The following is a 24,825-nucleotide window of genomic DNA, read 5'->3' as shown; positions in this document are numbered from 1 at the left end:
TACAGCTGAATAGTATTTCATTGTGTATATGTACAACATTTTCATTATCTACTTATCTGCTTAAAGACATTTATTTTTTGATAAAGCCTCAAGGAATCATTACTTTATTTATCTAAAATTATACATAATACATATGAGAGTGAATATAAATATATACGCATATATATATATTGAAATAATGCCACCTGAGCAGACAATGCTTTCTTCACAAGCCATAGACAATCTAACAAAATTTCAATACCAGGAATGAAAAAATCACCATACAAGTTGTTGGTAAGAGTAGTCCAAATGACTCTCAAAACAACATAGGCTATTGCTATTGACCTTGATTGCTACTCAGAGGTTAAATATGAGCTCAGAAGACTAGAGCTGTATCTAACCTAAAAGCTTCCTTTTTTTTTTAATTAGCTTCCATAGTACTAAAAGTTGTTACAACAAGGGAAGGAATCAATCAATAGTTCTACCAAGCTCTGGTGACAATGATCCACAGCAATGGATGTCATTGCATGAAATCCCTAAATGTCAATTGTGTTGCTCTGGTTAATTGATAAATAAAACACTGAATGGCCAGTAGCCAATATAGGCGGGACAAGCAGAGAAGAGAATTCTGGGAACAGGAAGGCCGAGTCAGGAGTCGCCAGCCAGACACAGTGGAAGTGAGATGTAAAAGTACCAGTAAGCTACAAGCCATGTGGCAACTTATAGATTAATAGAAATGGGCTAATTTAAGATATAAGAACTAGGTAACAAGAAGCCTGCCATGGCCATTCAGTTTATAAGTAATATAAGTTCTCTGTATGTTTATTTGGGTCTGAACAGATGCGGCCTGGGCAAGATTGGAGAAAACTTCAGCTATAATCAATAATGGCATTGATATCTTGGTGGTTACTAACAGCTATCCAACTGGAGTTAAGGCACACTCAACAGGAGGGAAATCATGTCTGCTACTAGAAACCTACTCGACTTCCTGGGGCTAGAGTTCTTAGATCTTAGAGGAAAACCAACCACCAATGCTAGACCAGCATAACTCCTAACTGCATTCTAAAATCCTTATACCCACAGATAAGTGTAGCTCTCAACTCACATCAGAAAAGCTTCTCTGTAAAGCAGACAAAGACCAATACAGACAATCACAATTGGTCATAATGCAAAGACAGTGGTGAGCCCAGCCCCAGTGTTTGCCTCTACAAACCACACCTTTGGCTCAGGGAATATCACCAAAGAGACAAGGAGCCTGTTGTAAGATTGTGGCTCCTAGAGATGACAGGGAATCTACATCCACGATACCTTAATAGTATGGGTGTCGTCATACAACTTGAACAATGACACTACCAAATAGACATTCTAATGTGGAAGGGAGAAGTATTATGAGGTTCCACCCCTAGACAAAAAGAAAAAAAAAATGAAGGCAGATAATGACTGGTGATAGAGACAGAATTAGTCTCTCCCAGAGATGATTCCACCTAGTGGTTATCATATACAAAGTAAGATCAGCTCTGAAACTATATATACACAAGAAACACTTAATGAATTCAGTAGGTTGTATTGATATATTATGCATACATATGTAACAGTAATTAAGGAAAAAGAGGCCTTCAACTTATTAGGGAGTGAGGGGGCATGGGAAGGATTGAAGGGAGTGCACATGAGGAGAGTTGGGGGAAGGCAGGAGAAGTGATAACACTATATTTTAATTAAAATTTGAAGAAAATAATGAAAAAACTATGTAACTGCAGACCTACTCTTTCTTAATCTAGTAATCTTCCATTCTTGGCAAAATATAACAGGTCTTCCTTGTTCTGATGTCTGTTCTCATTCTAATGTCTGCAGAACTTGCTAGGGATTCTGAGAATTGATTCTCTGCTTCTGTAGAAGGGTGGGGTAATCTCTGCCTTGAAAACATTTTCAAAGTAAAGCAAGACTCCAAAAGTGAGATCTAATAAGAAGGAAATGAACATGGGTGGCATCTAACAACTTCTCAGAAACTGTCTGTTTGCCATGGACTGTGAACGCCCGGATGACAAGAGTTCTACCAGGGGGATCAGCAGAGTCAGAAGGCAGAAGCTTGTGAGGAGGCGAGAACCAGCCGCAGCGTGGCTCAAGACCACAGCCTCCCTGTTCCTCAGGCTTCAGGCATTGCTATTATCGGTGATAATTAGGTGCATGCAAAAGTTACAGCCACTTAAGGCTTCTCATTTCCCAGCCTTAGTGCTTAGGGAAGATTTACCTTACACACTATTTCTAGAGGCTCCTTCCTTATTTATACTGAAATAAAACCTCTGGGGTCATGAGCAGCATTTGGAGGAGGCCATCATTTGTCTCAGGAGAAGGCCAAAGTGTTCTGTCTCAATTGCATCCTGTCCTGGAGGTACCCTAGACAGCATTGTCTCTGCCAAAAGTTTGCTCCTTGTAAATTAAAAAATAAGAGTGTGTAGGGGGTCATAATTCTTCTCTGTACCTGTTTCTCTCAGTTACAATAATTTTCTTTGTCTAGTAGAGCAAGAAAGTAAAATATACACAGAGCAGGCATAACAAACTGAGCTGTCAGCATCCTGCATGTTAGGTAGGCAGTAATACCTCACAACTGTTGTATATTAAGTAAGACTGGAAGTAGAATGCATGTCTCTGTATAATTCCCTGGCCTACCCTTCATAGGCACCACAGAAAAGTGCATCTTCCTATGGGAATAGACAACATCTTCTAGGATAGCATCCATTTCCTGATGTGAGTCCTATTAACATGGCAAATACTTTCACATTGTTTTATTTGGCACCACACAGTGTGGTGAATGCACAGTATGGTAAATTAGCTACTATCCCTTTAAAATCGATAACCACCTGGAGTTCATATATATGTGATGCTGGTGTGTGCATTTGTCGTGGAGTTTCCTGGTACACACTCACATGTATGTGGAAACCAGAAGACAGCTTCCATTGTTGTTTCTCAAAAGATGTCTACATTTTTCCTTTAAGATACAGTCAGTCACTGATCAGGAGCTTGTCCTTTGGTTAGGCTTGACTGACTAGCCACTGAGTCCAGACATATACCTGCTACCGCCACAGAGCTAGAATTACAATAGACAACCACAATGCATGCCTGTCTTCCTTCCATCTCTCCTTCCTTTCTCTTTCTTCTTTCTATTTTTCTACCCTCTTTCCTTTCTTTCTTCCCTTCTCCTTTTCCCACTTTTCATGTTCCTCCTTTGGAATATGGGTTCTGGAGACTGAACTAGGGTACTTGTGTTAGCAAAACAAGCAATTTCCTCACTGAGCTACCTCCCCAGACCCTGGTGTTCACCTTGATCTTTCTTATTCTGTCCCGTTGCTGGCAGAGACTACATTTGGTGGACTTGCAGTCGTGCTCATGACCCAGTTTGCTCAAAGTTGACTGTTTCAGTAGCTTTTACCAGGGAAACTTTTCAGAGAAATCACTAAATATATCAATATCAGATCCATAACGTATATAAACACTCCATGGATCCAAGACTGTATAGACAGTCCTCTCAATTATGTCAGAATCTCAAGAGGGTGAATCTGATATGCAGACAAGTTTTGAAATCATCTCATTAGGATAGCAAAGGTCAGCATGATTGGCTATTGCTGGCATTTATTTTCAGATATTGACCTTGTCAATCTGATATATTGTAATGAGCCCAAACCCTTAGCTAGCTCTCATTCAAAAAGTCATTTTTTAAAATTATATCTACCATTTCATGTCTGTTTTTGCTAACAAAGTCCTGGTTCTAGAATGATGGTTTTAACCCTACCAGCTACCTCACTGTGACTTGCACCTTCGACTCTGTCAGACACCATCTTAACATAATTAGAGTACAATTGATGGCTAACCCACAATCATATTTGCTCTCTACCTTGGGAGAATACACACAAGGAAAAGCAGAAAAGACTACATTAGCATTTCTCAACATATGAGTCACAACCGCATTGGGGTCACATATCAGATATCCTGCATGTCAGATATTTACGTTACTATTCATAATACTAGTGCATTAACAGTAATGAAGTAGCAATGAAATAATTTTATGGTTGGGGGGTCAATACAACATGAGGGACTGTATTAAAGGATCACAGCATTAGGAAGGTTGCGAACCACTGACATGCATATTGCCTCCCTTACTGATACAACAGTGTCCCAGGATTAGTCAGGCAGGATCTTGTGCTTTAGCTTAAAAGCATGGTGTGTGTGTGTGTGTGTGTGCCAATGTGCTCTGTGATCACAACTTTAAGCTTTCTCACCTGTAACACAAAGCTGCTGGGCAGTGGCTCTCAAGCTTTGCCAGACCTTGGGATTTTTTAAGGAGCCTGTTGAAGCCACAAGACTTGAAACTTACCAGGTGCAATGCTCAGGACTGTATGTACTTACTGGCTTCTCAAGTGTAGTTTATTCATCTGAATAACCTTTGGCTCATGTTTGGAGACCTTTACATGGGATGACTTGTAAGGGCATGTCCAGAGTTAATTATCTATGATTCTAGGTCAAAGAAATAAACAGAGGAAAAATTAAAAAGAATTCATGTGTTCCCAGGACTAACATTTTATTAGTGTAGAATCATTTACTAGTAGTGACTCTAACAGTAGTACCAAATGTTACCAGATACGTTGTTTTAGGTGCACTATAAATGCTATGTCATGTAAACAATCATAATAGAGGTTCTAGAAGAGAACTACTGATATTTCTTGTTTCTTAGCTGGCATGAAAATTTGGGGTAGAGGATGAAGGAGACAAGAAGGAAGAAGTAGAAACAGGGAGGGAGAGGAAGAGGAAGAGGAGGAGGAGGAGGAGGAGAGGAGGAGGAGGAGGAGGAGGAGGAGGGAAAGGAGGATTAGAGCAAGTCTCTTGTGTCGGCCTAGTCTCTTCATTCTCTGAACATCCTTACTCTGACCCAATTCAGTGCTGACCTACACACTGGGATCACTGGATTCTTTCCACAAGGACATCTGTTATAACTACAGGTAACTTTAATATCTGAAGAATAATCTGTGGATTCTTCACCTTTCTCACTTAGTAAATGTTTTCTCTGCTCCATTTTGATAACCCATGATAATCCATTTCTTTGAGCATACCCTGACAGTACTATCACAGTAGCGTCTCTACTTCTGGAACTTCAACCATCATCACCTCCTCTACCTACTTCACTCCATCCTGTGATGCCCATATCATTCTTCACTGTCACAGTGCACCCAACTTTCTCAACCAGTTCCTACTGGTGGGTCTTTGCTCTATATTGTACAATTATAATTAATCTCTTGGCAGGAGCTTGCAATTCTCCTCCTCTAACCCCTATTGTATGTGTGACCCTAGACATCTAAAAACAGTATTATCAGCCTCCCCTTTGCCTGCACAGAGTAATTTAATGGACATTCTTTGGGGAGACTGCATAATACATACATCAGTGTCGATGTAAATTAATAGCTTAAACTTTCAGTGCACTAGATATCGTTCTTCAGTTGGGTGCTACTCAGAAAAATTACTACTGAATTCTTCCTCTATGTCTCACAAATTCCTCAGCACATTCATGGAGACAGCCTGGCAGCTTCAGCTTATTCTTAGTTGAAGGTTTTCTCTCAAAGCATTGACTATGAAAACATAACCACAGCATTAATATGATGCTCCTGCTGTGTCCTCTTCCATTTCACACCATCCATCCTCTCTTCTCTTCTGTAGATAGGAGCCTGTACTGTGCAGTTAGAGAGCAGCAGCTTCTGTCATTAAAACAAACCTGCACAAATGAATATCATGACATTTCCCCTTCTGTCTTAATGTCCCATCCTTCAAGCATCTTCAGACATTGCCTGGGTTTACAGAGTCCATTTCCTTAGCTCACAGTCCCTCACTGGCATTAGTGTTGGCTTTCACCACTACAGAGATTTCTCTTTGCCTGCTCAATGAGCTGGGAATCTTCTTTAAACCTAGATTTTACTTATTGTGGCAGGGGTGTGAGCATCCCATGGCATGTATAGAGTGGTCAGAGGACCATCATATGTGGTCCTGAGAATCAGCTCACTGGCCTGAGCTGGCTAGCTTTCTTCCTTTATCATTCAGTTTTCAAATGAATACTAGGTATTAAAAGACACTATAAGAAAAGTCTTCTCAGTTTCCATGGAATATACCTTAGCTTTCTGAATCTCTCATTGGATAGACCTTCTCAGTTTTCCTGCGTCTTGGTTTGCTGATTTCTTCTTTAAAAAGCTTCATACTTGTATCATTTAGCATTTCCACTCAAATATTTAATGCATATTTTAAACAAATCATAAAGACATTCTTAACTTGATTGCTTGCTTCTCCACCTCTGATTCACCTTTTAAAAATATGTAGCAATTAAGAAAAACAGGTCACTACTTTGAAAGAGAGCAAGTAATGGATGTATGAGAGGTTTGGAGGGAGAAAGAGGGGAATGATGTAATTATATCATAATCTCAAAAATGAAATAACTAAAAGATCGAATAAAAAAACATAACATTACAGGCCGGTTTTTTTTTTTTCAGCCAGTTTCCCCTTTCATTACTCCCCAAAATCAATTTATTAGTAAGTTTCGTTGATGTTACCTCCAGGACAAATCCCAAATCCATGCTTCTCTCTCTCTTCTTTATCATTTTCCCTGTTTCAGACTACTATTATTATCTCTCCCCTAGACATCTACAATAGCTTTTTAATTTGCCTCCCAGCTCAAGTCTACATCCCATAACAATCCATTTCACATTCAGCAATGGTGACCTGCAGTGATGCCCGCTATACATTTCCCATTACATTTAAAATGCATTTAGTCTTCATGGGCTGATTTGTGAACATTGCCATATTCAGCCCTGGCCAGCTCTCTATCCTCACCTCATCTATCACTCGTCTCATTATCCACAAGTACGTACTGACCTTCTTTCTATTTCCAATTCATTCTTCCCTCCAGTAATACACACTGATGATTTCTTTACCATGAAACGTCTTTTATATATGTACTTTTGTAGGTATTTTTTTTAAATATCACGTTCTTAAAGCGCTTTTACCAAGACTTTCTGTTGTGTACTTATTTATTCAGTTCTAGAACAGGAAGATGCCAGGGTAGACTCAAAGGTGTTGAATGAACTATGGGATCACACAAGCATGAGGACCTAAGTGGGGGCACCCACACAAACATGCCAGTGTGATAGTGCCTACTTTTAAACCCTGTGGTGGGGAAAGAGAGACGGGGGGATTACTAGGGCTTCTTTGCCAGCTATTCTTGTGAAACTGGCAAGTTCCAGGATCAGAGAGACATCCTGTCTCAAAAAAAGTGGTGAAGGGATATAGAAGAAGACAACTGATCCTGATGTCTGGTCTCTGTGGACATATTTGCACACACCTGAACACACATGTGCACACACAAACACACATATGCTACACACACAGAAAGATATGAATGCATTAATACTTTATATCTTTGTAGATAATAATATTGCTACTTGAGAAAATGAAACCCCTCAGAGTCTTACATAGAGGATTGCACAACTAGAGTGCAAGCCCAGACTTCTGTGACTGGTGCATGCTCTCCAAGCCACTGAAGTCTCCTGCTGAGACTTTTTGTGTCAGGTCTGTGTATTTTTAATCTGAGTCTCATTGTGGCTCTATTCTATCCTTCTGTTTGCATTAATTAATTCTGCTGTTTCCTCTTCTTAGTTTCCATCTTAGGCACTCTGGTAAGACCTCTTGGATTCTGGGTCTTTGTTTTTACGGATATATTCATTCATTGATTTGATATTTATAGAAGTCCAGTTCTGTCTCAGACACGGATTGGATTCAGAATCTCCCCAGGAGTCAATGCATTAGAAAAGGACATTTTCTAGAACATTCCAGGATGCAGAGCTACTGCCCTTGAAGCAGTGCCTGTTGAACCTTCGCTTTTCTAGTGGCTCAGCTTCCCATTTCATAAAGGGAGTCACCCTTCGGCCTTGATTCTAAAGTTCCCAGGAAACCAGTGGAAACTGATATAAGTCTTGCTACAAAGTGAACATGAACCGGCAGCTGTTCTTTGTTCTATCTATACTCGTCGTGAACAGGATAAAAAGAGAAGTGAAAGAAAACTTCTAAGTGTTCAACTTCCTCTGTAGAAACCCACCTCCGTGCTGAGGCAAACTTTAAGAAGCATGCACTTTTAATGAAGTCCCATTAAAGGCATATACTCTGTACGGGGTGCCTTTTATGTATTTGTTTCCCATCTCTGCTGATTTCCCAAGGTGCTTGTGTTCACAGACGCTCTCCCCTTTCCTATCCTCCAACTCTCCCTGCCAAATGCATTCGTTGAGGCCACAGGACAAAGATTTAGACAAATTGCTACCACAGAAGCGAAATGATGCTTCCAAAACAGCACTGTAATTTGGAATCCTAGAGGGGGAACACATTGATTTTTATACAGAGAGAGTTCATTTCTGTTACATTTGAGAAAATTATGTTCAGTAATACAAAACAAGAAAAGAAAAAAAAAGAGTAGTGTGTCCTTTTCTTATTTTTAAAAATACACTATTGGTAAGAAATTTGTCATTGGTGATTCTGTTGGGATTCACCTTTCACTGTTACAACAAATTTATGAGATTCTACATTCTGAAATATGGTGAAACCCAAAATTCATATGGCTTCGTTTCACAGGCAGCTTATCTACTTTTCTTCTTTGAGCCTTGATAGAATCTCTCCTTATAGGAACTAACTTTCTTTTTTTAAAAAATTGATGTTCTGGTAAGTATACAAAGAAATGGGTTTCATTGTGACAGCTTTAGACATGTAAATCATTAAACTTTGTTCTTTTTTCAGAGCCCCACTACCCTTTCCTGCTTCTCAACTCCCCCTTGCTAGTTCTCTTCTTTTATCTAAATATCTATTCCTTCTGTTTTCAGGACGTGTAAATTTCATCATACACACAGCTACATATATATGTGTTTATGATTTTTAATTTATATGTATATGGATGTGTCTGTGTGTATATGAGCACATGTGTATGGGTGCCTGCAGAGGTGAAAAGGGGGGCATCAGATCCCCTAGAACTTCCTATACTGAAGATATCAATGGCCCACTTGATTGATATTTGGCAAAGGCCTTTCCTTCTGCAGGCTGTTCATTCCTCTATTGATGGATTTCTTTGCTGTGTAGAAGCTTTTTAATTTTAAGTAATAATGTTTGCCAGTGGTTGGTAAGAGTTCCTGACCACTGGGGACTTTAAAGAAATTCCTTGACATTGCCAGCATTTTAAACAGTTTTACCCATGTTTTCTTCTGGAAGTTTTAGTCTTAGTTCTAAAATTAAAGTATTTGATCCATTTGAAGTGCTTTTTTCCCCCTTAAGGTAAGAGATACAGGTATAGTTTTATTCTTCTGAATGTGAGTATCTAGCATTCTCTGAAACATTTGTTGAGAAGGCTGAGGTTTTTTGTTTGTTTGGTTGGTTGGTTTTTGTAGTTGTTGTTTTGGCTTGTTTTTTGTTTGTTTGTTGTTGTTCCAATATATGTTATTAAGAAAGATTCCAGGGCTATAGCTTTGTGGATGTATTTCTGGATGCTCTAATCCATTCTATTAGTCTATTGATCTGATCTTGTTTCAGTACCATGCTGTTTTATTACTAGTGCACTGTAGTATAGTCTTGAATAAAGCATTTTGATTCCTCAAGCTCTGTTCTTTCCACTTAGAATAGTTTTGGCAATCTGAGGTCTCCTGTGCCTCTATAAAATTTTACAGTTTGTTTCACTAATATGTAAAGAAAGTCATTGTGATTTTGATGAGATTGTGTTGACTCTGTAGGTTGTATTCACTGTACTAATTCTGACAAAATACAGAGTATGGGACTTTTTTTTCATCTTCTGGAGTCTTCATCATTTTCTTTCTTCTGTAAGTTGAAGATTGCATGTAATTATGCCTATTCCTAGGGCTTCTCTCCTTCCTTCCTTCTTTTCTTTTCAAAGCTGATTGGGATGGCATTTCTGAGTTCTTTCATGGCAAGTTTGTTACTGGTATATAGAGAAGCTACTAGTTTTATTTTTGTGCCCTGAGGCTTTACTGAAAGTATTTTTTAGGTCTGAGAGTTTTCATGTAGAGCTTTTGTGGTGCTTTAAGTCATAGTATCATATGTAGACAGTGATGATTTAACTTCTTTTCCTATCCATCTCCTTTACATTCCTTCATCTTGCTAAGAATTCCAGTATAATATTTAATAAGAGTAAAGAGAGTGGGCAAGTTTTCATCACTCCTGATTTTAGGGGAAATACTTTTATTTAGTCTTCACCATTTGATACAATGCTGGATTTAGGGTTGCCTTATATATGAGGTATGTTTCTTCTACTTCCAGGTTCTCCAAAGATTTAAATCATGAAGGTATTTTGGACTTGCCATACACCCTTTTCTGCATAAATTCATATGAACATGTAGTTTCTGCCCTTAATTCTATATCTGTGTGGTATAACATTTAATTACTTTCTTATGTTAAACTATCCTTGCATACTTGGAATGAAATCAATTTGGATGTATTCTATACTCTTTGAAATTTACAGCCTGACTTTCTTCACTGGAAGTAGAGGTTAATATTTCAGACATAGGAATGATTTCAGTCCCAGGAGTTTCACTTCTAGTTATAATAGCTGCAACACTATGTGACCTGTAAATCCTACTCTGCAATTACAATTCATACTATATGTTTGTATATTTTTACTTTGCATGTGCATTATAGAATTTGTTTTTCCTACCAAATGAGTGAAGCAAATGATGCCATAGTGCCTAAAATGGGTTCATCCATCTTAAACAACCACATGCAGTTATATATTGAGCATGACAGACCAACAAGACAGAAAAAAGTGTGGATCTATTTGTTTTGCAGGGTTCTTATAGATCTGGAGGCCTCTTGTTAGCTCTAGATCCATCTAGACTTTTATGGAAAGAGAAAGCAGCTTCATGTTCTTCAGATACTATTGTTTTGCTCTCTTACATCACACAAACTATTACCACAATATATAATGAATGAATGAAGTCAATTTATTTGTCTTCTATTAGCATTCCTTACAAGGGCTTAGAATTATTCTTAAGTATACTTCAAAAACTAAGCAGCAAGTTAAAGACTGAGATAAAAATAATTCTAGAGTTTGAAAATAAACACTAAGAGAAACTGCTGCCAATTCCAAATATTTCCACCCTAGTGCCCTTAATCTTCTGTGGTTTACTTTCAAAATTCAGCAGTGCTGGAATGCTGAGCTAAAGAACGATATAGAAGAAAAGCATTGGTTAAAACATTTTACTGACAGCAGTTTTAATACCAGTTGTAAGTGATATTGCCAATTGGCAAAAGAATAAAATGAAATCCAGAGTCAGCCTTGCCCTAAGAGTAATTCTCTCAAATGTTGAAGTTCAAAGATTATGTGGCTAACCTGAGGCCTTAGACTTACTTTGAAATTGGAAATGGCAGTTGTACTATGAGGGATAAAAAGAAGTTTATGTAATTTTCAAACTGTGAGAAAGCAATTATTTTCTCTAGTCAGAAAAATTACACTAGGTGGTTTTTCATTCTTGTTTTTCAAACTAATAGCTTCCAGGTTTTTCAACAAGCCACCTAATTTCTAATATAGCAAGCTTCAGTATATTTTAATATTGGGTAAAGAATCAATTGCTGAAAATTCTAGTGAGGAATGTCTTTGGGAAGTCTTGTAACTATATGGATAAGTTATAAACAATGCACCCTTGAGACACCATTTCTCAAAGCAAGTTCCAAGGTTTTCCAGAAACAGTTTCTCAGGGCAGGATCCTAAGAATCTAAATATTTATGGAGCTCCCCAAGAAGCTCAATTGTACATACTCTCCAAAGACTAATAATGATGATAATAATAGTTATCTGATGATAATAATATTTACCACTTAGCAAATATTTTTAAGTGTTTATATTATTTGACTTAATTCTTATGACATTTCTAAATGACAATTCCCAATGTTTCTAAACATGGAAATTGAATGTAGTGACCTGGAACAAGTAGAAATCAAGCTTGAGACCCTTGTTGATTCTTTTGTTTGTGTGCCAAATGAGCATTAAGAATTGTTCAATTTAATTTTCATGGTCATACTGCTGGTATAGTGATCAGCTTCTTCAATAGCCATGGAAGAATGATACATTCATCCATCAGCATCCATGGATCCCCTCAGACACCAAAGGAGACATGAATGTTCAAGTCTCCTTTATAAACTGGCACAATATTTGTGATAACCTATACAACCCTCTCTTATACTTTAAATAATTTGAGATGACTTATAATACTTAATACAAAAATGGTGTAAAATAGTTATGATAGCACATATTTGGTAGTAATGATAGTAGTAAAATATCTGCACATGCTCAGCACAGACATTTTTTTAGAATATTTTAATGCACAATTTGCTTAATCTCTGGTTACAGATTACACAGAAAATAGAGGGTCAACTTTCTTTATAAAAGCCACATGAAGTTCACATGCATACTCATTGTCTCTGATGACTAGATATGTTGGCTCTCTGCAGGTTTTACAGAAGCACAAAATGTAACACCCTTCCTCAGTGAACTTGCAGTTTAGGTGGAGAATGAGAAAATGTAGAGCACAGAGTGACTTGGCTATACATAAAACAGCCCCAAGGAGGCTGCGAGCTCGATAACCAGCTTGAAGGTGTCTATGTGAAGAGAAAACAGGAAGACATTCCCAGCAGTTAATACCGAAAACACTCAGTTAAATTTTGCAGTCCTACCTACAGTTATTTATATTTGAATCATTAGTCCATTTGTCATCCTAATTTATAAGAAGCTTCCAATTAGAATTGTAACAGCATATACAATGTTGTATATAAATATAAATATGTGTATAAATATAAGAAATTGCACTATCTGCTTGTTTGACTTGCTAACATATCTTTTTTATATTTACATTTTAACTGGTATATATTCATTATATACAGTGATGTATGTCATAAACATCATTTTCATGTAGCATATATCATGTGCTTTGACCATATTGACTTTCCACCTTCCTTTTCTCCCTCCTGTCCCATTCATACATTCCCTGTCATTCTCCCAGGCAATGTAGCTTATATATATATATAATATATATTATATTATATATATGTAATGTATATAACTTGCTGTGTCAATATAAACTCTAAGACCCAGGAACTGGGAAGACAACTTAGAGGTTAAGCTCATGGGCTGCTCTTTTAGTTCAATTCCCAGTACCCACAGAGCATCTCACAACCATCTGTTACTCTAGTTCCAAGGAACTCAGCACTATCATCTAGCTTCTGCAGATACACAGGCATACTTGCAGACAAAATATCCACACACATAAAAAATAAATGAATAAATAAATAAAATTTAAAATCTAGGATCCATAAATGAGAGAACTTTTAACATTTGTCTCTCTGAGTGTGATTTATTTTGCTAAGTTGATGATCTGAAGTGATCATTATTTTCCTGTAAAGGGCACAATTTTGCTCTTTATGGATGAATAGAACTCTGATGTATATATGTATCACATTTTCATTATCTGTTCATCTGCTGATGGACATTTCAGGTTGACCCCATAATTAGTTTATTGTGAATAGTGTTATAAGAAACAGATGGGCAAGTATCTCTGTAGTATATCGAGTACATACCCTAAATTGGGCCATATGGTATTCCTACTTTTAGATTTTTTGGGCAACATTCATGCTGATTTCCACAGTGGCTACAGAAGACCACATTCCCACTAGGAGTCCTTTTCCACGGCTTCCTTAACAGCATTTGTTGTTGTTTTCCTGATGATAACTGTATTGGTTGACTGGGGACAAGATGGAATTTCAATGTTATCTTCATTTGAATTTCCTGATGGCTAAGGATGTTGAAAATTTTTCATGTACTTATTAGCCATTTTTACTTCATCATTGAAGATGATGCTTATTTTATTAACCCATTTATTGACTGGGTGTTTTTGTTTGTTTGTTTGTTTTTTGGTATTAAGTATTTTGAGTACTTTATGTGTTCTTCATATCAATCCTTGGTCAGATGCATAGATACCAAGATTCCCTCACAAGTCTCTTCATTCAAGCATATGTTTCTTTGTTTACTTTGCTTCACAGGAACTTTAATGCTGGCATATCTTAAATGTAAATGTGACATCAATTATTTCCACTCCAATATTTACAGTTGAATAAGACTTAAAAGATAATTGACCATCCCAGGTAATTCCATTTGTCCCCCGTAGTTAAGGGAGATAGTATTGTTAGTAATCATCAGTGTTGAAATTAGTTTTCAACTTCTTTCCATTGTGCATTAAAAAGAAAAACTGTTCAGAATATATGCTTTAAAAGAAATCACATTCCCAAAGTCTTCTAGGACCTCACTGTGGAAATGTGTTATGTTTTTCTATCACTTCAGATTATGTATTGCTTTGTTGCTTCCCGTTTAGAGTAGCCTGGGATTTACATTAAGAACCAAGAAGAGAGAAAAAATGTCACTTCCCACACAGAGAATGCAACACCATGCCATCTCTATCTGGAAGAAGTTAATGTGCTTTGCAAACATGGTTTAATTAAGCATCACAGCAGGAAATATGATTTGCAAGAAAGCAGAAAGCATGGTTAAAATCATGGGATGTTGGAAAAAATTTAAAAGATGTGAGTAGGACCTGGATCTCACTGTCATTCACTGATTTCAGTGATGCTTCTAGAAGTTCTACAGTGCATCAAAACAATGACTCTGTTTCTTAGTGGAAGCATTATTTGTTTAAGTCAAGATATAGGCACTTGTAACTTGAACAATTTGTTCATACTGTCAATTCAGAAATCTTCTACAGTGACCAGCTTGGCTAAGAAAGCTTGGTCCATACCGTAGATTAAATGAATAATAACAAAGGTAAACGAGTCACCATCTCAAGTAACAAGAAACTTAGAATTTTAAGAAAAGAAGCAGAGGATTCAGAAAATGTATAGAAATTCCTGTCATTTAAAATGTAACACAATAGTGCTTGCTTTGGCAGCACATATACTAACATGATAAATGTTACTTTTACTCTATGAAAGAACAGTTGAAAGATTTATAATGTATGAAACAACTCTGTACACAGAGAGCTCATTTTTGAATGAGTATCAATTAAATCCATAAAGTTAAACTTATAAAATATGAATATTACAGTTTTTCTGCTTTGTTTTTACACCTGAGCTTGATAAAGACATAGAAGATGTGAGACTCAGAATTGTGAATAGTGCAGAGATGGCTGAACTAGAATAGATGTTGAAAGGTGAGTATGAAGTCTTAAGCAAGATTAGTGAAGTAGAAGAATGATTTGCTATTAACAAAAAGGCAAAATGGAAGTCAATTCAATGTGCTATAGCAGTTTGCAGAAACATAACCCTGTCTTTGTGGAGCTACGTTTACTAAGTTCTTTCGGGAAAACATAATAACAGTCATTACTCTCATGTATTGAACATGCATGTCAGACATTGTTCTATGTGCTTTGCATATACTTAATCTTCATAATTATCTTATTCAATGGATGGTGGTGTTATTATTCTCAATGTGCAGATATGGAAACGGAGCCTTAGATAAGTTATATGACCAAGGTCAAATGAATGGGTCATCGAGCCACTGTGTTTGAAGTGTGCTCTGATAATTAGATGACTGGAGTCTCTGCCCCTTCATTCTCAGTTGTACAGATGATGAATCTGTGAACACTTCAATGTAATATAACAATACTAATAACAGTGAAAGGAGATCCTGAGTTCCAAGAGCTTCTAGAGGAAGATGTATTTAATCACTTCCTCATAAATAAATTTATGTGATCCTTTCTAATTTCAAAAAGTTAAATAATTTTCACTAAAAGTTAGTATGCTTCATGAATTATTTTTCTATGTATGTGCAATGGACAAAAGTTCATTTCATTTACATTTCTAATAGAAACAACCATTAACAAAATGTCATGATTTTTATGAAACCACTATTAATATCCCTGTGAAGTGATAGGCATTTGAATGGGCTTACATTGCACTTCTAGGACACTGGCCTTGTCATTCACTTGTTCTTATCCCCATAGAGGATGACCCTTCCCACTGATGTTAACAGACATCAAAATATGCCTCTATAAAGTCCAGCAACATTAGGACCTGTGCTTGATGTTACGATCATAGCGACAAATACACATTGAAGTAGACTTTTAAATTGTCCCCCTTGTCAACAATAGGATCTTGTTCTTTATCTTAGTGAGGACAAAGTACCGCAAACCTGTTTCATGTGACTGTCGGCTGCTGCCTTCCAACTATCAAGCACATTTGTATTGTACTGATGTAAGCAAGCAATTGTTTGAACACGACCTTGTAAGTAAGATAAGTCAAAAAACTGATGTATTTTATCTGCCAGTGTGATAAAGAATTTGAAAATACTCAGCATCATAAAGCACAATATATTGACATTAAAAGCACAGTTGGAATAAAGCATAAAGGCTGACTCTTATATATGAGTGACATCAAATGGCACAATTATAAAACCACAGAAATGTAAGTCAGTATTAAGAGACCCAAAGTGGAGACCTCTGAACTCTGTTCTCAGCACTTCTATCCCCAGTGCTCTTAGGAAGGAAGAGATGCTATGGGTGACAGGATAAATTACAGCTGCTTTTTTATTTGACCATCTTCATTTCAAGCAGAGAAAGTTTGAGGAAAGGTTGAGCACTTAACTGTTTAAAAAGAATTTATTTCCAGGCTTTGGTCTTCAAAATAGTTATATCAAGAGAACACTGAGGTGAAGAAAATTTGGTTACTGATTCTGGATATAAACTTGAAACCCGGAAGTCAGGCATAGTGAAGACCCAACTATCATAGACACGTCTGTGGAATTAAGCGAGACTCATACAAAATACTGATGTGTATATGAGAAGAACACCACTTATTCATTCACCCAATAGTATTTACTAAAACTTCCTGTGTGTGTCTGTACTTGTATGTGCAGGTGCATGTATGTACATATGTGTAGAAACTAGTGGTTGACATTGGGTGTCTTCCTCGGGTGCTTGCTACCTTGTTTTGTGAGATAGAATCTCTCACTGAACCCTGAGCTCACAAATTGGAAAAGACTGTCTGGCCAGGGGGCCTATGTCTTCTCCTGTCTCTTATTCCCTATCCTCTATTCCTGGCATTCCTGGATCAGACTCAGATCCCCATGCTTGCAACAGTAAGTGATTCATAGACTCAGCTCTCCCTCCAACTACCATTTGTGAAAACTCTCAAAAGTACTGATGGAGAAATGCATGGTGTATCACTATTCAATCAATCAGTCACCATTCATTGCTCTTGAGAAATGTATATGTCAGCTGGAAATAATAGTTAATAAACAAGGGCAGTCATAAATAGACATATAGTGTGTTCAAATGCAAGAAATTAAGGATTTAAAAAGTACGGTAGTCAGAAATACTGAAGAAGACAAAAATTTCCAATACAGTTACCACGTCAGGCCTCTTTGTAATAATGGGGCTTCAGTAAAGACTGAAGGAGATAAAGGTCTTGGCTAAAGAAAAGACAACCCTGAAAAAATATCTAGGAAAGGATCTTTAATGAAGAAAACCTACAGAGACAACCAAACCAAACCAAACTAGCGGGAACTCATGAAATCGAAACCAACACCTGTGGAGCCTCCACGGGACTGGACTAGGCCCTCTGCATAGCGAGACAGTTGTGTGGTTGATCTGCTTAAGGGGCCCCCTGGAAGTGGGATTAGGATCCATCCCTGGTGCATGAGCTGGCTTTTTTGAGCCCACTTCATACAGCCTTAATGCAGGGGGAGGGGCTTGGACATGCCTCTGCTGAATGTACTAGTTTCTGGTGACTCCCCATGGGAGGCCTTACCTTCTTGTACTGTTGGGGGCGGGGGAGGCTGGAGGGGCAGGAGGAGGGAAGAGGGGGATCTGTGATTGGTATGTAAAATGAATTAAAAAAAAGAATATTTTATTATTTTTCAAAATGAAAAGGTCAGAATAAAACATTCAGACAAGTATGTTCCTGGAGATTATGATATGAAAGGCTTATATTATTTGTTGGACAAGGTAAAAGCCACAAGATAGTTAGCATTTGACCACAAATGCACTGTTGTAATTTATACCTTGTTTGCACTGTGAAGGTGGAAGAATTTATTGAATTGTAGGTCTGTGTTAAAGCACAGACCATGGTATTGATTCATATGGATGGCTGTATATAAAGTTTGAACAACTCTCCCTAGAGTGCATATCTTTGAAACTTAATATCCAAATCCATATTTTGGCATATGTGGAGGTGGGAGATAACTTGGGGAGGTAACTAGGATTAAATGAAGCCACACCATTGCAGCTGCACAATGACTTCAGTGTTATTTTTAAAAGAGAAACCTGGATAGTTCACAGGCTCAGATGGTCTGGCCACAGGCTGCCCTCTTTCATGTTCTGCTGCAGCAATAGGCCCTTACCAGATGCTGGAATGAGTGGCCACATCAAGTTCTTGATCTTCCTAGCCTCCAGAACCACGAGCATAATAAACTTCTATTTTTTTTTAAAAAAAAATACATTTCTCCATTTTTGATATTTCGTATTATTAATGGAAAATGAATAAAGTCAATAATGAGAAGGTAAAGAACAAATCAGGAATAAAGAAACTTCCACCTCGTCCCAGGGTTCACAGTGTTGACAGAAAACTATCTGTACAACATGTGGTGACATTGAATGGGAGGAACACAGTGACTTGGGAAATGACCACACTAGTAACCAGGGTGATGAAGATGATGGGTTGACTCAACTCTGGATACCTTAAAAGCTCCACCTCCTCAGATCTTTCTGTGTATGACCTGAAGAAGAGGGAAACACTAATGATAACTTGGATTGTGTTTTCTTGTTTGTGGGAGCCCGTTCTTGGGTTCCTTGTGGCTTTACCCAGCAGGTCCACATAGAGGATGATTAGGACCACGGGCCTGAGTGCAGGTGTCTGAGATGGTCTGCACTTGGCTGTGCTGGGGGAGGAGGTCTTTTGCTCTACCACTTGGTGTCTCTATAAAATCCCTGGAGCAGAGACAGTCGGGGACTGTTGGAAAAGGTTCCAGGCCCTCTCGAGGCTGTCCTTTATTTTCTATCTGTTTATCTCCGCAAGATTCTCCACAACAAATCCTTCTATCTAGTATTTCCTGCTGCTCACACTCAAGAAAACTCTGGGGAAATGCGGGGTTGGTGGGTAAATGCCCCACATTTGTTTACTGCCATAGTAAGTCTTGCATGTTTACATGTTATAAAGGCACAACCTAGGAAGACATTCTAAAGACACATATGACAGATAAGTAGTTCTTAAAAACAGAGTTTCACCTTTTTTTCCAGTGACAACACTGGAGGGATGTGACCACCAACCAGACTTCTAAGGCCACAGATTAACTGTGTCTGTTTTATGTGGCAGGTATGTTTTGTGGATGTAACTCGTTTCCTTCAGCAGCGTTTGGCGACATATGCATACCCTTTCTGGGAGCTGTCACTTGATCCTTCTTCATTCTGTATAGGGTTGGCAAACTTCCCGTGAAAGCCCAAAGAATAGGTACTCAGGGATTATAGGTTGAGTAGCATCCATAGTTAGGCATTCTTTGAAGCTGTTGTTATTCATTATTGAAATTTTTTATTTTTTTATTTTTTTTTTTTTTTTTTTTTTTTTTTTTTTTTTTTTTTTTTTCGAGACAGGTTTCTGTGTAGTTTGCGCTTTCCTGAGCTCACTTGGTAGCCAGGCTGGCCTCGAACTCATAGAATCCGCCTGCCTCTGCCTCCCGAGTGCTGGGATTAAAGGCGTGCGCCACCACCGCCCGGCTCATTATTGAAATTTTTTAAAACCTTTCAGTTAGAAAATCCATTCTTAGTGCAAGAACCAGTAATAACATTATTTGCCCATTCCTATTCTGTAGGATTGTGATCCAGGCATACTGCAATATATTTATCCATTCTTCTGTTGAGGAGCATTTACTCAGTGTCTGGTTTGAGGCTTGGCAGCATTCTAGTAGGTGTCTTTTATCATAGAAGTTTAAATTGTACTAAGCATATATTTAGGACTGAAATTTCTGGCTATGTAGTGGGCTCTCACTGTGGCTTAACAAGCATCTTCTTAGATAATTATAGGATTGAGAAACTCCTTATTTCAGGTGTCATTTTGAAATTGAACTAATAAAAATCCTTTGCAAAAATCATTAAGCATGATTTCTTTTCATTTTTATTAGCTTATAAAGAAATAAGTTTCACCATGGCATTTTCTAAAGAAAATGTGTTTGTGTTGTCTCTTTCCCACCCTCTTCTTTGGCTTTTCCAACAGCCTCCTTTCCATTCTCACAGCAATCATGTTCACACTCTGTGTTGCCAAACGGAAGCTAAGATGTTCTTCAGTGTGTGTGTGTGTGTGTGTGTGTGTGTGTGTGTGTGTGTGTGTGTGTGTGAGTGTGTGTGTGTGTGACTCTTCAAGCATACCATTATAAGATGGCTTGATCATGAAGTTCTTCTGGGGTTATCCCTTACATGGACCGTGACATGGTGTTAGTTGATGCACTCTTTTCTTGCCCTGTTTCCCTGTTCTTTTGCAAGTCACTTTTTAAAACCTCTTCCATCAGGCTTGGTTATGCTGTCCAATGCACATGACTCGAAAATGGAAGAAACTCTCTTGAGGCTTTGGTTTTATAAAACTAGTGAATTCTCCTGAAATGCTCAAAATCTAGACTTTGTACCCAGCTCCCTGGACCCCCATTATTGTGATTCCTAACAGCAGAGCTTCACAGACTTACACTTACATTAAAAATTACTTACCCTTTGTTGTTAGTATATTAAAAAATTATTACTCATATACCAATGAGGCTTAATTACAATACTGTAGAGGCCTATGGGTGAATACTTACTTATCAATTGATTTGTATTTATTTTTAAAATGAGATCAATTCACCAGTAAGCATTAGTTAACAACACTTAGTTTAAGCTATAGGATATAGGCAACATTAATATACATTTTTACAGCATAATTATAGTGTGCCACTACTTTATTTCTCTTTTAAAAAAATCAGTGTGTTTTATGACTTGTTTGTTAAGACGCTGCTTTATTTCAAGTTCTTGTCCTTGTGGTAGTCAGTGGGCACCTTGTATTTCAGTGATAATCGGCAGCCCCCTGCAGTGTGCACAGCAGCCTACACCTAATCAGAGGCAATCACAGGTATGATTATTTGGCTATAATTAGACCAGCTCTCTCTTCAGTGATTCATTATTCTACTCTGCATTAGGAACCAATAGACTCCTCCACAAGCAGTGACAGAATTGTGGACCAAATAAAAACTGTTAGCAACAACAATAACCAGACAGGAAGGAGAAGAGAAAGGTGCCTGGTGTCCCTCCATTCCAAAACTGCAAATTGCAAAGCAGCCAAAGGCAGCCAAGCCTGTCTGCCTGCACAGTTTAACAATGACCTTCATCTGCTCTGCTCCCAGAGGAGATCTGGCTGACAATTCAACCTCTCGAGCACTGCTGGACTTTCCCATGAAGTTGTTTTCAGTCCAAGATTTCCTTTCAGTTTCAAGAATGGCCACATCATATTCATGAAAATTGTGTGTTGTCATTTAGGGGCCACAGCCTCCCGTCACTTGTCATATATGAAGCATATCAGTTTCTCAGCTCACAACAGGACTGAAACAAATGGATAGCTGTGCTCATTGTCAATTCAATACAAATACAAAGCAGTTGTAGTAGTAAGATGGGGATATCTGATTGTTCACTGAAATTAACTTTCATGATGTGTTAACTATACTCTCAAATAAAGACATTCCATAGGTGCTGAACATCATTTCAAAGGCACAGAGAAGGACCAATGTCTACATTGACACTCTACTAGATCCCAAATCATTCTTCTTCAGCTGCCGTAGGAAGAAAAATGGCCAGAACATTCTACAAGCAAATTGTGATATAGTATTCTTGGTTGAGTGTCTAATATTCTTTATTTTCATGAGACCCTCTTGATGCACTATGGCCAGTTGGGGGACCATAGCCGAACAGCAAGGGTCTATGGATGTACTCAGCTGAACTATGCTGTGAGCCACGTGTGCTATTTGGAATTTTCTAGTAGCCACATTATTGAAGTGAAAAAATGAAAGTAATTTTAATAATACATTTTTCTTTGAAACTATCCATCTAAAATATTATTTTAGCATGTAAATATTTATGTTTATATAAATATAATAAATGTATATATACATATATATAAGTTTGCTCTTTTTATGCTGTCCTTCAAAACTGTTATGTATAGAACACAAAACTCATTTCAGTTTGGATTTGAAGGTCTCAATAAATCTCTAAACCTAGTTGCTGCAATATTGGTGATATGTACCAAGTGGTTAATTGTTACTTTGAACTTCAAGGTAAGCCGTGAACCCTGATACAGATATTCATTTGCTACATATTACAGTGAGTTGTTTAAAGTACTCCAACATAAATTTAGGTGGTAGAATTTTATTTACAGCTAATTATTCCAATGTAACCATGAAAAGCTATTTAATAGGTGTGAGAAGTAAAGATAGCTGATTACTAGTAGTCTATGGCATCATATAATTGGAGAAATTAAACATTTAGACCACTAAATCTTGTAAAGCACACACAGGGATCAGGTCAGACACTCTAATGGGAAGTAGTGGGCAAATGGAAGGAGAGATGGTCTTAAAAATTGGCCTAAGGAAAGGAGAAGATGATAGAAGCTTTGCCAGTGGAGCTAGGGAAGGTGGACTGGGTTGGGGAGCTCCTGAGGATGATTTGCTGAGTTGGGAAAGAGAAATGGACATCTTGGACTGTGTAACATCACCAAGAATTCAATTAAAATAAATTGCTATTTGATTCTGTGACATGTTAGAATGTACCATCGAAGTTTACATTTAAATTGGTATGTCTAATTGCAGAGTGACTAGAGTCACTTTGTAAGCCAGTCTGTTGACTCTTTTCTCCTTAACCCCAAGAAAGAACAGAATCAACATGACTCACTCTTTATAATTGCCCTGTGGCATGCCTATTGAATGGAAAGTCATTGATTTATAATAATCCAAGTGAAGTTTTATTTACTATAGATAAATAAGTATTCAATTTTTGGACACAAAAATAGATACCAATATTAGAATTTCATTTGAGTTATCTGTTCATTCATTTATTTATATTCTCTTACTATAGTGTTGGACTTACTCATAAAGAGTAAATAGATTACCACTCTGAGATTTTTTTCTGGTTAGAAATAATTTTCAGATTACATTTTGTTAAATTCTCCCTATTTTTTGCCTCCCTTTAAGGGCATTTTTTTCACATTCTAGATAGGTCTCTGCTTATACCTTGATAAGGATTACATACTTGTGTTTACTATACCACAATCTAATTAATCACAATGGTGGCACATGCCTTTAATCCCAGCACTTGGGAGGCAGAGCCAGGAGGATCTCTGTGAGTTCGAGGCCAGTCTGGTCTACCAAGTGAGTTCCAGGAAAGGTGCAAAGCTACACAGAGAAACCCTGTCTCAAAAAACAAAACAAACAAACAAACAAAAAACAAAAAAATCAATATATAAATTTGATTACACAATTTTAATCTGTGGTCATACCGAATATTATTTAGTATGCTAATTCATAAAAAACTTCTCCCCTTTATTAAACTAACACTGAAGTTCCTGATATTTTTCAGCATTTACCAGTCATTAACTGTGTGCATATGTAATTCTGGACTAGGAAATAAAATTCAATTAAAGACATCCCTAAAATTGATACCCTATTCATTTACAATATTAAACAAATTAAATCTTCTAGCTGTTTTGTCCTGTGTATCATATGTGAGAAATAATTTCCCTAAAAGTTGTTAAAATGTGTTATAAGTTCATTCTCAAAATCCACCACAGAGTCACAATATAGGGACCATTTCATACACTGGATGGCTATGCTGGAATCGGGAATCTCTACTTAGTATTTATTTTTATTTGAAATGTTTTACAGAAAATAAGAATAAACAAAATTAGAAAATAAATGAACTATGTAGTTAGGCTGATGGCGTCCTTGCTAACCAAGACTCTGTCCTTGGCTTGGTAGCTCCACCCTTAAAGATGAGGCACTAGTGTAGACACTAGTCAGAACTGGATCATCCATCTTCTTTTTTCTCATGAGTTTGTATTAACTTTATGCTAACTTCTTTTGCTTGGTGTAAAAACATCTGAATAGACATTTTAAATGCTCTTTTACCCATGTCATCCACTTTTGGCCATGGACGCTCTAGTCAATGTATGGGTGAATGTCATAATTGCTTTTCTGTTTGTGGGTCCTGTTCACATGATTTATAAAAATTGCTTTCCACCAAGGTCTGCTGCTTGGCTGCCCTTGAGAGCTCCAGGGTTATGAAGTATCTAGAAAACTGTGTTACTTCTCTAGCTTCAGCTGTGGCTTAATGCGCTGTGTTTTAAGAGTTCATTCTTCTCTCACCTAAAGTATACATTACTAAATGATCTCTTTTTAATTACTTTGTTGCTGTGTCCATCACGTTGCCATAATTTCTGTTCATGCACAATTTGTTAGTTACTTTAATGGGGAAAATAAACATGCCCTGGTCCTGCTTCTGAGCACCAGGATTGGCTGGGTCATGGGAAATTAACTAAAAAAAATTAATTAACTGAAAGCCTGCTGAAACAACTTGGAAATTTTGAAGAGATAGAATGGTCTAATTATAAATTGAGGCCATTTTCAATGTAGTCAGGTAGAACCAAACCCCTCTAAGGAGCTTGCTTCCTCTTGAATTCAGTCTCTGTCTCTGTCACTGCCATAAACCTTATAGTTAACCTTGTACATAAT

This window comes from Peromyscus leucopus, chromosome 19 (genome assembly GCF_004664715.2).
Source record: "Peromyscus leucopus breed LL Stock chromosome 19, UCI_PerLeu_2.1, whole genome shotgun sequence".
NCBI lineage: Eukaryota > Metazoa > Chordata > Mammalia > Rodentia > Cricetidae > Peromyscus > Peromyscus leucopus.
Note: the sequence above shows the minus strand (reverse complement) of the source record.